This window comes from Littorina saxatilis, linkage group LG4 (genome assembly GCF_037325665.1).
Source record: "Littorina saxatilis isolate snail1 linkage group LG4, US_GU_Lsax_2.0, whole genome shotgun sequence".
NCBI classification, from domain to species: Eukaryota; Metazoa; Mollusca; class Gastropoda; order Littorinimorpha; family Littorinidae; genus Littorina; species Littorina saxatilis.
Genome location: NC_090248.1, coordinates 14,069,391 through 14,084,891, shown reverse-complemented (window position 1 = coordinate 14,084,891; position 15,501 = coordinate 14,069,391). Strand labels below are relative to the sequence as shown.

The following is a 15,501-nucleotide window of genomic DNA, read 5'->3' as shown; positions in this document are numbered from 1 at the left end:
CACAAACACACTGAATATGTTCTGCCCAAACGACCACAGTGACAAGCTCCGAACCAAAACGTGACGCCCAGGATCATTCAAAACAACGAATGCATGTCCACAAACCTGTCGTATTTGTACTTTATTCACGGTGAAAACGGAAGCGAAAATAAACAGAGACACTCGGTGGCAAGCTCCGCTCGACTCGGCAATGCGACTCGTCAATGAAGTTCCGGGATGGGGGTCAGGTAGATCAAAACCACGCCCTACCGTACACGTACCTGCCACTTCACCCGTTGTGTGTAACCCCCTCCTCCTTCCCATATCTATCTCTCTATCCCTCTCTCTCTCTCTCTCTCTCTCTCTCTCTCTCTCTCTCTCTCTCTCTCTCTCTCTCTCTCTCTCTCTCTCTCTCTCTCTCTCTATCCCTCTCTCTCTCGCTCGGGTAAGATAAACCACACAACAATGTTGAATGCATCCGGCGGTCTGCGACAACATATGGATTACAAATAACATTATTACTAAATATATCTTTTTAGCAGCAATGGGGGAAAAAAGACATAGAATTATATTTAAGAATACGAAAACCAATCTGGCAATTAATCAAACAAACAAACATAACAAAGAAATATAAAAAGGACGAACGAAAGAAAACAAAGAAGGCAAAATCAGAGGGTCACGCACGCTTAATTCGTGGCTTTGCCAGCTTGTTGAACACGCAGACACGTAATGGTCACAGGTTAAGGGGAAACCAACTTTCCTCATGTCACATTCTTTTCCCCTTCCTTTGGACTTTTCCTCTTCCTCAAAACAAACTCCCAAAAAATCTGTGGAGATTTCAGTACGCTGTCGCCAGCGAGCGGTCCGACTACTGAGTCACAGAATGCCCAGTCACTTGTACTTGTGGTCACTCGCCTCAGGTGAGAGGATAATGTCCGAGACACGTGTGGTCAACACTTCGCGCCTGTCGCCATCCGACTGCGACTCTCTCTCTCTCCCTCCCTCTCTCTCTTTCAAGACCATTTGGGTCTAGCATTTCTTTCGAATACTCCCCTTTCTACCCCCACTCTTTCCTGTCCGCCAAGGTTTTATTTTGTTCACACACAAAATTCGTATTTCATCTCTTATAGACTAAAAGTAGAAGCCAGAATTAAACACTAACATACCCAGAAAAAAATCATCGAAACAAAGGAAGTCATAAGGTCAACATAAATACTACAAACACAGTTGAACACACAAGTTAAGAGATCAGGATCTCTTTTGATGTAAATATCGTGCACTGACGCCCGAGCTGGTGACAAACAGTACGATGACCCTGTCACACGTGACGCATGAAGTTATATAATACACTGCGTTGTCGCAGTTATGATCAAGACAATAATCCGCAGAACCATAACGACAGGATACTGACGTCATTGCTTATCCCGTATTTGAACAGTGGACGGAAAAGAAAAAGAAGAAAAGAACAACAGAGGGGCGTTAAAGTTCCCCAGCCTTGTCCCCTTTGTACCATTACTGAGGAGAGTAAGTGCGGTTACCTTGTCCTTGAACCATAACGAACATCAGTGTAGCAAATTTGATATGATAATAAAAGACGTTGACCTACTTGATGAACCTAGGACACACACACACACACCAATAAAAACCGGTCCATCCCTCAAAGCAGGTGGCTAGGAGACCCAAAAGGGTGGAGAAAATTGAATTAAAAAAAGAAAAAGAAAAAGAAAAAAAGAAAAAGAAAAAAGAACAGAAAAAGAAGAAAGTATGCTGTGGATCAGGCGATGTTCCGTCAAGCAGCAGACTTCACAGCGCAGTTCGCGGTTGGGTCGGGGTAAAAGTTATGTGCTGAGAGTTTAAGTGGCACCTGCAAAGACGTTTGCCAAGATAAGATAGCTCCTCTAAATCCTCGGAACTGAGTAATCTGTTGCTTGGTGAACTACCCCGGACAGCCGCCATTCTGACTATGTTATTGTGCAACTAGTGCCACGAATTTAAAGGCGCACCTTCGACTCTCCTGACATTTTAAAATGTCCAATAAAAAAATTGTTACACAAAATAATAAACACACACAAACACTAAAGGAAAAAAACCACTGAAAGAAAGCCTGAAGATCAATGAATACCATCACGACGTTTTCTTTGAATGGGAAATACGTTTAGCATAATTCTAACGGTGGTTTACCTCACTATTTATTCTATAAAATAGAACCTAAATATACGGACCCGGGGACGCCAATTCCTGCAGCGGCACCAGGAATAAAAATAACACACACACTCCTGACTTAAATAGAAGCCATTACTGTTTCTTGCCAAATTAATAACGTATCCATGGAGGCAAAATATGGTCTAACTGCTTTCCAAATTGTGCGTGCAACAAATTTTAAATGAATGCACTGGAAATGGTCAAAACTGACTAATAGATAGGATTCCATGAAGACCTTTACCGCGTACTTACAGCCGGAAAGCACGAACTGTACTCTGGAATTTCACTGCACGTTTATTTATTTTTTAAATTTCACTGAGCCCAGTATGTCAAATAGGGTACATAACAACAAGCAGAATTCGGAATAAAGCCATTTACGCGTACTTAAAGAGGGTTAATAGTATGAGTTCCACTGCACGTTTCAAAATGTGTTCCACTGAGCCGCAGTATTTCAGTAAACACGCGCCCGAAATAACTCCGCTCAACATAGCGAGTACATTATTTTATCCCACGCAGCTCTAAGCGCTGTTCGGATTTTTTGGAGTTTTTTTTTAAACATCGCCCTCCTTCCTTATTTTTTTTTTTTTTTTTTTTTAATGGAGCAAGCTGCTGTCACACAGCCTATCTCCAAACCGCAGGCATGCAATCCACTCTCTGCTACATGCCGCAACCCTTACATACATCGTGTGCGTTACATAAACATCGGCTTCAATGTGGGTTGGCCCGAATCTCTTCCCAGCAAGGTAAGCTCTTTTACTGCTTCAGCGCCAAAACATTGATAATTGGAATTTTTTCATCAACATTTTAATCTTCACGTGAACATTTTACTTATCTGGATTTGGTGCAATTAAGCCATCACACTCGTAACAGAATTAACACATTTTGAACACATTCCTGTGACGAGTTTTGAGTGACATTGTACATAGTTCTGCTGGCAAAAGTAGCACACATGGTGTTCACTAGCTAGTGTTCACATGATCACATGGTGTTGAACAGGTGAACACAATGGGTTTACGTATTACTCATTGTGTGCCTTTCTCGCTCGAAGAACTATGTACTATGTCACAAAGTGCTACACAAATGTGTTCAAAATGTGCGAATCTTTAGAGTGTAGCAACAGCTGTCTCTCGTAGAGGTTAAATGTCACTAAATATAAGTCGATGAATTTTTGAGGATGTCAAAACAAATAAACAAACTTGAAAAGAAACCCGATTGCTCAGTCTTTACGAAGTGAGTGTTACATCTACATTATTTGGTTTAAACTACAGTAGAGCTTAGCACAGCATAACCAGCTTAGCGGCGCTAATTAAAAAGATCGCCCCACCCGAGTCGTTGGGATAACCAGCAAAAGCATGAACAGGTTCATGTGTAAAAACAGAAACCATGTTACGTGACGTCGAATGTTTCCTTTGACTGATCTTCCCAGTAATTAGCGGCAATATGAAACTAAAATATGGCGACAACAACAAAAACGACCTAGAAGACGATAACAATAACCACACCAGCAAGCAAGCAAACAAAATAATTTGAAAAGAAAAAATGGACATAAATGAATAATAGAATAACTTAGTACATAAACAAACCAGCAAGCAAATAGCACGTTTAGCAGTGTTGTTCCCAGACTAAGAGTAAGAGGAAAATATGTTTCGGTCCAAATGTCCTCGCCACAAAAAAAATAAAATAAAAAAATAAATAAATAAAAGTTAATTCAGAAGAGCTCCTACATGTCAAACGTATCAGCCAGTCGGCAAGCCAGGGATCAGAACAAAATAAGTATGTGCCAATGACCGAAGACCTGGGAATAACAAGACTGGTTAAGAACACTCACCAGAGACGGGCGGCCGCCAGGTTGGGCAGTTGTAGGAGAAAGGAAGTCTGTACTGGTACTGACAGTACGCTGAAACACACAAACAAAAAAAGTTTTTACTTGCTGTCTTTGAATGTCGTACCACATTGGTCAGTATCACATTCACAAAGTCATCTCAGACGTCCTGCTCGGATAAACGATTCGGTGAAAATATCGAATCCTGATGGCACAGACACGCGCGCGCAATTACACAAAGATTAGAAGAGGTGAAAGGATGTGCTGGCTGGATAAACATGAGTTCGTTGTACGAGTCGTTCCACGCATTAATCTGAGTTGCTTTGGATTTCTACTTTTCGGAATATTTTTGCCGTTACAATGTCCTGGATTACGAACAAAAAGAAGTATGGGTCTTCAGATGCCAGTACGACAACTGCTTATTGTCTTTTTTTGGACGGTCACGAAGAACGGCAATAATGTTTAAAGTGTCCCCTTTGCACACACAAACTGTATCAAATGAACAAGAAGCGCAAAACTGATAATTAATCACTCGATGAGCTGATGATTCATACTTGTAGAAAACCGGGCTGAAACAGGTTTTTGAATTAACGCAGGAAACTTACTCTGACTGTAACGATTAAAGCAATGACCGGGAGCGCACTAAAGGACAACCGATCCACCGCATCTCACTGACCGCTCAAGAATCACATTACATGCAATGAAATAAAATAACTGAAGCTGACCACGCAGGCTCTTTAATCCCTTATCGCCCCCGCATCAACAAATGGCGAATGCTACCTGTGACCTTAAAACGGATGAGTTGACCATGTAACACTAACAGCACAAACACAAATGAACGTCATCACTTGCGTCCATCTGCGCAAAGCAGTGCGTACGCAGTGCGATATTTTCAGGTTTCCTTGATGGTGCGTGCGTGCGTGCGTGTGTGTGTGTGTGTGTGTGTGTGTGTGTGTGTGTGTTTGAGAGAGAGAGAGAGAGAGAGAGATTTTGTTACAAAAGGCTAGATAAAAAGTCCTGTTTCAATTTCAAAAGTCATGCGACTATCGCCCCTAACTCAAGCAACTCATTTTCTTAGTTTTGAACCACACGCAAAACTAATTTTGTGCTGAAAAAGAAACAAACAAAGAAAGGAAGAAATGAATAACAAAATGCATAAATGAACAAGTGAATAAATAAATACATCGCTGCAAACTATAGGCACACTATTATCAAACAAAACAAGGTCACAAAGGCAACGGTCATCTTTAAAGACAGATTCCACAAAAGACATCATCGCAAATTAGGATATAATTGTAGTCCACTTACCACAGCAGCAACAATCACAAGCCGCGTGAGAAATGTCCTCACGTAGCAGCATCACGTGGTACCATTCCACGGGACGCAGGCTAACGTCATTACTAGCAGATATATTACGATTTGTGCTTGAAGGTTTGACGTGACTGGTCTCAACAAATTTGGGAGACATTTCTGCCATTTTCTCCTTAGCCAAGCAAATTAGTTTACTGGAATTTCTATAAAACATGTGCCGTACGGATCTTTATTAATTTTTGTTACTTAAAGAAACCTTACATTTGTAACAGTGTTCATACGTAACGACAGTGTGTCCCTCGCCAAACTTTTCTTGTCATGCTACTCTGTCCTTATGTAGACATAATCACCTCGTTCACATTGCAAAACAGGCTGGCGGATGTCAAAAGAGAAAGTTTCTGTTCCTTTGTTCTATCAATAATGTTTTATCAATAAACAGTTGAACTTAAAATGAATTTATTTCTTGTGCATTCCGTTTAGGATTCCACCGGGTTTTAATTTATAAACTGTTGAACTGCTCTCCATCACATTACGATCAGTATTCTACATGCCGAAGAAACGTCAGCCCTTGTCTACCCTTCTCCCGCTGCTACAAAAATGATCGCAAATGACCGAAATCGGATTTTAAAAGGCAAACTATCTGTTTCCTGTGGCGATAAAATACTAACGGGCACGCTACCGATCGCCGTTTGTCTAAACAGAAAAGAACCACAGAGTTGGCGGCTACTACAAAAAATGACCCGCTTCAGATAAATGTTTTTCTTCCGACATCCCCATCCTTTTGTAATTTAACAGGATCAAAACGTGTTGACTTTAGGTGAAGGCGTCACTACAGCCATCATCAAAGGGCGGATATAGACGCCACACACTTGTTCTTGTCTGAATATGTTCACTGTCTATCAAAACTGCTAATGACCTAACAATTAGAGCGTCATCGATAACCATATCGGGCGTGTTTCATCTTCGGCCCAGTCAAGCAGGGAAAGCAGTAGGCGGGAGGAACATCAAACGACGGAAAAGCGGAGGGTCGTCTAAAAAGTTAGGCCGACACAAAGCATCAAACAAATGAGCCGACTCTATCGTCATAGCTATGCAGCTAGCAAAAGGCAACAGCCAAGGGCCGTCTTTCTTGTCATTGGTGTGGAGCTAGCTAAAAGCATCAAAACCAAGGGTCATTTCTATTATCGATGCTTTGCAGCTAACTAAGAGTATCGACGCTAAAGGCCATCTCTCTTGCGTTTTCTGTGCAGCTAGCTAAAAGTATCAAAGCCAAGGACCGCCTCTATTTATTGTCTTTGCTATACAGCTAGCTAAAAGTATCAAAGCCAAGGGTCATTTCTATTATCGATGCTTTGCAGCCAACAAAGAGTATCGACGCTAAAGGCCATCTCTCTTGCGTTTTCTGTGCAGCTAGCTAAAAGTATCAAAGCCAAGGACCGCCTCTATTTATTGTCATTGCTATACAGCTAGCTAAAAGTATCAAAGCCAAGGACCGCCTCTATTGTCTTTGCTATACAGCTAGCTAAAAGTATCAAAGTCAAGGGCCGTCTATATTGTCTTTGCTGTGCAGCTAGCTAAAAGTAACAAAGTCAGGGGCCGCCTCTATTGTCATTGCTATACAGCTCGCAAAAAAGTATCAAAGTCAAGGGCCGTCTCTATTGTCATAGCTGTGCAGCTAGCTAAAAGTATCAAAGTCAGGGGCCGCCTCTATTGTCATTGCTATACAGCTAGCTAAAAGTATCAAAGTCAAGGGCCGTCCCCCTCTATTTTCATTGCTGTGCAGCTAGCTAAAAGTATCAAAGCCAAGGGCCGTCTCTATTGTCATTGCTGTTCAGCTAGCTAAAAGTATCAAAGTCAAGGGCCGTCTCTATTGTCATTGCTATACAGCTAGCTAAAAGTATCAAAGTCAAGGGCCTTCTCTATTGTCATTGCTGTGCAGCTAGCTAAAAGTATCAAAGTCAAGGGCCGTCTGTATTGTCATTGCTATACAGCTAGCTAAAAGTATCAAAGTCAAGGGCCGTCTCTATTGTCATTGCTGTGCAGCTAGCTAAAAGTATCAAAGTCAAGGGCCGTCTCTATTGTCATTGCTGTTCAGCTAGCTAAAAGTATCAAAGTCAAGGGCCTTCTCTATTGTCATTGCTGTGCAGCTAGCTAAAAGTATCAAAGTCAAGGGCCGTCTCTATTGTCATTGCTGTGCAGCTAGCTAAAAGTATCAAAGCCAAGGAACGCCTCTATTGTCATAGTTGTGCAGCTAGCTAAAAGTATCAAAGTCAAGGGCCGTCTCTATTGTCATTGCTGTTCAGCTAGCTAAAAGTATCAAAGTCAAGGGCCGTCTCTATTGTCATTGCTATACAGCTAGCTAAAAGTATCAAAGTCAAGGGCCGTCTCTATTGTCATTGCTGTGCAGCTAGCTAAAAGTATCAAAGTCAAGGGCCGTCTCTATTGTCATTGCTATACAGCTAGCTAAAAGTATCAAAGTCAAGGGCCGTCTCTATTGTCATTGCTGTTCAGCTAGCTAAAAGTATCAAAGCCAAGGGCCGTCTCTATTGTCATTGCTGTTCAGCTAGCTAAAAGTATCAAAGTCAAGGGCCGTCTGTATTGTCATTGCTGTTCAGCTAGCTAAAAGTATCAAAGTCAAGGGCCGTCTCTATTGTCATTGCTGTGCAGCTAGCTAAAAGTATCAAAGTCAAGGGCCGTCTCTATTGTCATTGCTGTGCAGCTAGCTAAAAGTATCAAAGCCAAGGAACGCCTCTATTGTCTTTGCTATACATCTAGCTAAAAGTATCAAAGTCAAGGGCCGTCTCTATTGTCATTGCTGTGCAGCTAGCTAAAAGTATCAAAGCCAAGGAACGCCTCTATTGTCTTTGCTATACATCTAGCTAAAAGTATCAAAGCCAAGGGCCGTCTATATTGTCATTGCTGTGCAGCTAGCTAAACGTATCAAAGTCAATGGCCGCCTCTATTGTCATTGCTGTGCAGCTTAGCGCACTCGACACGGACAGACCCTTGTGGAGACGGGCGTTCAGTCAGGCGTGGCCCAAAAGGGGCGAGACCCTCCATTGCACCATCTGATCGATCGGCTTGGACATGCTTCAAAGAGGCCGCGCGACGGGGCGTAAAAAAGCAAGCGATTAGACCTCTCTTGCGGTCAGCGTGTTTGGCGAAGATCAGTGGCCTAAAGCGGTAGGAGCCCCTTGTCTTTGGCCGAGAACACCGAGTCAGAACACTTGGTGTGAGAGGATGAGAGAATCGGTTTTCTTTTCAGGCACAGTACCGTCGTTTGTTCGTTTTTCAAACGTTGACGTGTGACTATCAGCAAATACAAAAACGAAAATAACACATAGAATTCATTTTGTTGGCATCCATTTTTCTAAGTATTATCATATTTTGTTCATATATTTACCGAATGATTTTTATTCATACAAATCAAACTGTTTGACACACACCCACACCTTTATATGTTCATTTCCCCTGCGGCAGTCTGCAAAACATTTTTTGGTTAACCAAGCCCCACACATTGACATTTCCCCACACGCGAGTAATAGGATATTCACGTAGAAATCTCAGTGAACCTATGTTTTTTTCCCTCCCAAAACCAGCGAAATAGCATTGCGCAACAATCAAGCCAATAACTACATGAAACGGATACGTACATTTAAAATAACTTAACACGTGCGAGTGGGCGAGTGATCGTTTGTTATTAATATGACAAGCACAAGCTCTGTCGGTATATGTCATGCATATTTCATTTCAACGACCTTGTCACAATAACCTTCCCCACAATTAGATTGTGACATGACGGATACTGTATCAAATAATATTAACTCTACTGCAAATACTGTTCAATATATCATATTCAACCGCCTGGTAACAGACTTTGCAACCTGTAACAACAACGAAACTGTTGCTGAAATGTCTGCATCGCACATAACTTACCACACACACACACGTTCTCACCAGAACAAATTAAATCTGATACTTCGCTAGCCGTATAACTTCTATAAGTAGAATATATCTTTGCCCACAATGCTCACAATATGCCCCGTATGACTGCATACGCCGCCCTCCACCGCGATACACAGTAGCCACCATCACCAAATCCTTTGCACCCCACTCTTATCACCCCATGTTTGCCCCCCTGTGTCGCGCGTGTGGTCCCCCCACCGGTTGGGGAGGTTCAGGCAGCAGCCCCGCCACCACCCCCCTCCCTCTCCCCCCCCTCCCTCTCCCCCCCCCCCCCCCCCCCACTGTTTCGCCCCTCCGTAACCCGAGCAGGTCGCCATCCCTTCCTCGTCACATTCCACAGATTTCCACAATAAACAGGGACTGGATGATGGAACTGTGAGGTCGGAGCACAGACTTCTTGAACTAGACAGGGTGGGCAACAGATTTTTCAGTTTATCACCCTCTTTGCTTATGCCGAGATACAGACTGATCAGTAAAGGAAGTCTTTCGATCGGAGGTAGTGATCGGCTTGTTTCGTGGCCTTCCTCTTTCGCATCACACAATAATGAATGAAATAAACAGGAACAGATTGATGGCACTGTATGTAGTCGGAGGACTATCCACTTACATGTACTACATTCAGTGTTACGGTCATCCGGAAAAATAAGCGGTATTTAAAACAACAACACGTGCATAAATCGACAAGTGGTCACATCCGTACGTGGGCATACCGACACGCGAACACATCGAAATAATTCCGTGGCATATCAGGAACGTGATTTGATAATCAAACCTAATTTTGTGTATGTGTATACCTCCCCGTTTAACATAATTTCTTGGAAGTCAGGAACATGATGTGTAGCACTGTGGAGGCAGACGACGCGTGAGGGATCTACGCGTGGTTGGAGATCTGCGTGTACGATCGCAAGATAGATGATACACATTATGTTTTTGTCTTTGTATCGCATGAACACTCAAAAGGATCGGCAAACTGAAACAACATAACAGGGAAATCACAAAAACAGAGGGATACGATACGAAAGTTTAATTGCTTAGAGAGAGAGAGAGAGAGAGAGAGAGAGAGAGAGAGAGAGAGAGAGAGAGAGAGAGAGAGAGAGAGAGAGAGAGAGAGAGACAAACACACACAAAGAGTAGGTGATGGAATCGTACTTTTTCAGACGAACGCCTGCAGAGCATTCCTTGTGCTCAGTGAGGCGTGACGACATAGTCTCCAGAGTTCACTCAAGTCAAACGCTTCCACTCGGGAGGGTGGTGAAGAGGGTTTAGCTACGGTATTGCTGTTTTTCCTTCACACAACCTCCCTCCTTTTTCCCCAAGCCACCACCCTCAATACTGCATCTTATTATTTTCTCATTTCCACCCTACTCTGCTCTTGCAGGAGGGGAGGGGGGGAGGGGGTGTTAGCCGTCGTCAGTCTTTGTCAGCGCTTGTTGCGGTGAGCGAGAGAGTCTGCAAGTAATTTGTACAATGTTCTTCATTTCCCCGACCCCTCCCGTCATGCTATTTTTACTCTCGTCTTTTGCCTGTCGGTTCGACTGATTGTGTGTGTGTGCACGTGCGTGTTTCGTATGATCATTGCATGCTTACTGCATGTATATAATACATAATTATTCACATCTAAAAGTTTTTTGTAAGCCCACAGACGAATTACTAACGCTGAAAACGGATTAGTCATTTATAAGTAGATTCAGAAATTATTACTCCATTATTATGATCATAACTGACATCATCTTTATCTTTGTAATGTACATGCCTTGCTCATCTTTTTAATTGTGACGATGATCTTCAGCATAAAGCAGTGTTCATAAAATGTTCTGTGATCATTATACATGTCACTGTTACCTTTGCAATTTAAATTTATGGCGCTAACTTGTCGTGAGACTTCGCGTGAGATCTTCTTGAGGAGGCTCGTGCAATCGTCCGTTGCAGTCAACGCCTCCGCAACTAAAGCGGACGATGGCGATAAATTAGAAGAAACCACGCTTACAATCTGGGAGGTCAATCTTGGAAATGTTGTTGGAAATTCACTTCCGAACAGACCCCTCTAAACAAAAGCGGACAATAACGTTTTGAGGAAATCGCCAGACAGCAGCCAGTCACACAAAACGTTGTTAACACTCGTCGCCCACTCATTTTCATCGAACAACTAACTGTGAACATCGTCTTCTTCAACTAGGAAGTAACTTACCAAGGAAAGAAAAACAACATCACGATATTAGTGGACCGCATAGACAGAGCGGGAGAGAGAGGAGGGAGTTGGGGAGACAACGAAAGCGCAAAAAAACCCTCCTACATTCATATTGGTGGACATAGACAGAGAGAGAGAGAGAGTTATTTTTCCCCCTAATTTACGAGGGTAATGGCATAAACATACATACATGGTTTTGTGCTATTTTTCATCCAGCCCTAGTCTGGAGCGGAACTAATCACAGAGAGAGAGAGAGAGAGAGAGAGAGAGAGAGAGAGAGAGAGACGGGGGGGTAGCCAGAATGACAGTAGGGGAGGGAGGCCTAGAGCGAATAGGCATTTACAAGAGGCATTCAGCGGGATTTGAAAAAGCACTAAGTAGCCTACAATTGTGCGACAGTGAAAACTTGAAGGTCTGACATTCCACAAAGCGCTCTAACCGGGGGTGAGGAATTTCCGCCATGACTCACAAACGACACCACTGAACTCGCGCGCTGCATGGCCGGTCACGGTGGTTTGATAGCGGGGATAAGTTCACTACTCTTCGCCTATCCCTACCATCCACCCCCCTCCCCTTAAAAAAAAAAATTCCACACGACAGAAATTTCAAAAACAATAAAAACTTTGAAATGATTGATGTTATGTATAGAAAGTGATGAACAGATTGCAGAATACTGTAATTTGTATAGAGATGATTTACTACAACAGGCAACTGAATCCACCCAACACATAATGTTATGACTGCCGCTTGCCATGAACTCTTCAGCCCAAATCCCAAATCCCAAACTGACATAGTTTTTGTGTGTGTTATCAATCACAAACAAACAAAATATAGTGGTTGTAGACAAATTCACTCTTTCAAATGTGGCCATGTGAATGTACTGACGTTTTTAACAAATCTTTATTTCAGTACCTAACGACAGAGAAACAGACAAACTATTTTCTACTTTGACAAATCACATAATCTCGCTATTATTTTAAAATCTTGTGGATTTAAAAAATATACAACACTTTTTGACAGAACTATAAAATAAAAAGTGGAAGACAGTATACATAATACACACAAAAAACAAAATCAAATTAAACCATCAGTACGGAATTTTTTCAACATAATTCTTTAGTGGTTTGCTTACCAATTTAAAAAGGGTGTGAAATTGATATTAAGCGTGTGTGAGGTAATCTGAACAATGTTTCTGTAGCCAGGACATTTCGACATACATAATTATCATTTTCAATCCAGATCCAACTGACCCAACGTCCTCTGATCCTGGGAACAACACTGCAGGATGTGCAAAAGTGCATCCTGGGCGTGTACCCCCCCTTTTCCCCAACCTAAACCATTCCTGGCATTTGAACCCTAAGCAGTGGTTCAGACTGAGAGGGGAAGAGGACACATGCTATGAACCTATAGACACACACATGTTACTCAGCTGTTTTCTGACACTTCAAATGCAGACCCCGCCCATTACATTTACAATCCTACCCTGTGTGACTGTCTACTTTATTCTTTTCTTATTCACTTTCCTCTTCTCCTGAGTACATCATAGTGGAGAGAAAAAAACCCTTGTGAACTTCAACACGTATTTGTTGTGGTAACTGGCATATATCTGCAATGCAAAACTTGCGGTCTTTTGTGTCTGATGTTAATGTATACACACTTGTGCATTTGTGGGTTATACTACATGTATGGTAGGTTACACTGATGTATCCATGCATTTCATGTGTCTGTGTATACAGGTATACTTATCTCCAAGGACAAGTTCACACACGTAACAAGAGCAACTATTAGAAAAATGTACAACGACCTATAAATTCTGGTCTTAAGCACTTAAAGATTAGACAGGCATTCTCACAACAAAAGGCACTGACAAGAAAAGGCATAACTCAGCTTTGCATTAAAAGGAGCAATGACGCACATACACATTGTGTGCTCACATTCCGGAATTGAATGTGATCATTGATACAGACATATTGAATAGACTGCGGTCTTCAAAGTGAAAGGAAGTAAAGCAGAGTGCTGAGTTGAATTTTGTGCAGGTATGCATGCCGCAGTGATATACCATTACCAATGATTGAGAATGTTAACGTGTGATACCACACAGGAAATGCATGAGCCGTCGCTACCTTCGAAAGAAATGTTTTTGACAATGGCAGACATGGTAATTGGTATGAGAAAAAAATGAACATAAAAATAAAATATGACACAAAAAAAGGAAATAACAAATAACAAAAAAAACACAATCGGTTATTTTGGCAAGTCATGCGCATTCTTTCATGAACAAATGTCAATCCATGCACATAACCATGTACGTGATGTAATTAAGATCAGGGGCGGATTAGGTGGGGGGGGGGGGGGGGGGGGATTTACAGGGGTTCCGGAACCCCCCCCATCCCCCCCCCCCCGGCTGTCAAAAAAATAAAAAACTTTAAAAGAAATAATGAGTGGCTGCTGACACCAGTTGATCATGTTTAAAATCAAGGATAAGCCATAAATTGTTCATAAAATAGCTAAAACTCTTCAGCTTCTGGGGGGCAAAGTATGAAGGGAGGGTATGTAAATGTAATGATGTATGTTGCTAATGTATCATGTGTGAATGTTTTGAGTGTGCATTATAATTGTAATGTAATGTATGTACAGGTATACATTTCAGAAGGGAGGGTTTGTGAGTGTGACGGGCTCTATCAAATCAAGATTGTACATGCTTTAATATGTGTGAGACTAAAAAATTAAGCCAGAGAGAGAGAGAGACAGAGAGAGAGAGAGAGAGAGAGAGAGAGAGAGAGAGAGAGAGAGAGAGAGAGAGAGAGAGAGAGAGAGAGAGAGAGAGAGAGAGAGAGAGAGAGAGAGAGAGAGAGAGAGAGAGAGAGAGTCACACAAAGGCAGAAACGGAAAGTGGGAGATCTGAGTTTAACGGTAAAGTTACCTTAGATCATAGATGTGTGTACACATGAATAAGTTTCTACACTAAAGTGAAAGTTCGTCGAGAATAGTTGACTTCACAAAGCACTTTCACTTCCGATCTGAACTTGGAAGACTGTGACATCCCCCCCCCCCCCCCCCCCCCCTCAATTACAGATAACGACACAGACAGATTAGACAGGATTGGTCGTCAGTATGAGTGTGCAGGCACCCATCGCACACAACTCTCTCCCACACACAACTTACCTCAGTAGCTGAATACTGGTGCTGAAAACCCTCCGTGTTGTCGGAGAATACACCACCACCGCCACACACACCAAACATGCACCCGTCTACACGGAAGTTGTACGTCCGGTGCCACGTAAATTGTTCACACCACACGAAATGTGTACTCCTCTAGAGCACATGTCAGTCATTCTAGAGCCCGTTCAGACGTTCAGTCCGAAATGCCATGTTGTTGTGGCTCAAAGTTGTGGATTTCGAAATGTTGTAATGGTGTCTGCTTGTGGCCTCGACTTCTCTCGCCTACTCTCGTTCGGTTTGTCACTCTCACAGGCCGACCTAATTTTAGCTGTCTCGGCTCGTGGAGAGCTCGCGCGGCGTTGTTGCGTGACGTAAGCAAAAGCACACACTGCGCTTGGAAAAGCGAAGTTTCACTCACTCAGCGCTCCAGCACTAGACTTGTTCCCGACACGTTTCTTAGAGATCGGCAGTTTGTACTCATCCTAAAAATCTGTCAAACTATGGCTGTCGGTTTACAGATACGGTTTGTCGTTCGTTGATTTAGCTACAACTCAACTGGAGACAATAAAACCTTGTCAGTTCATCATCGTGGCTTCACAATTAGCCGGAAGTAAGTTTATTTACAATGGGAACTCCCGGCTACGTCACCTGTGACGTAGGAGAGAGTAATATGCCCATAAATGGATACGACAGATCCTGTGAGATTACCTGTCGCGTAGCACATGACAGTGTGCTATCTCTGGGCCAATCAAAAGCTATCGAGTGATGTCAAGGAAACTAATAGCGACACGCACACGGACAATCACTGATGTGCATTATAGTCATAATCAACGCCGCGAATGGCCTTGTATTTTATCAGAGCCTGGAGGCT

At 42.6% G+C, this 15,501-nt stretch overlaps 1 protein-coding gene across 1 annotated transcript in view; it reads right to left on the bottom strand.

Annotated features, from left to right (window-relative positions):
- Window positions 1–15,243, bottom strand: part of LOC138964043 (uncharacterized) — a 27,734-nt gene extending 12,491 nt beyond the window's left edge. Inside the window, exons 1-2 of the mRNA XM_070335923.1 lie at window positions 14,634–15,243; window positions 4,010–4,078 (exon numbers count right to left, since the gene is read on the bottom strand). The gene's annotated coding sequence lies outside the window, so the exon portion shown is untranslated. The remainder of the gene's footprint in view (window positions 1–4,009; window positions 4,079–14,633) is intronic.
- Window positions 15,244–15,501: the final 258 nt, after the last annotated feature.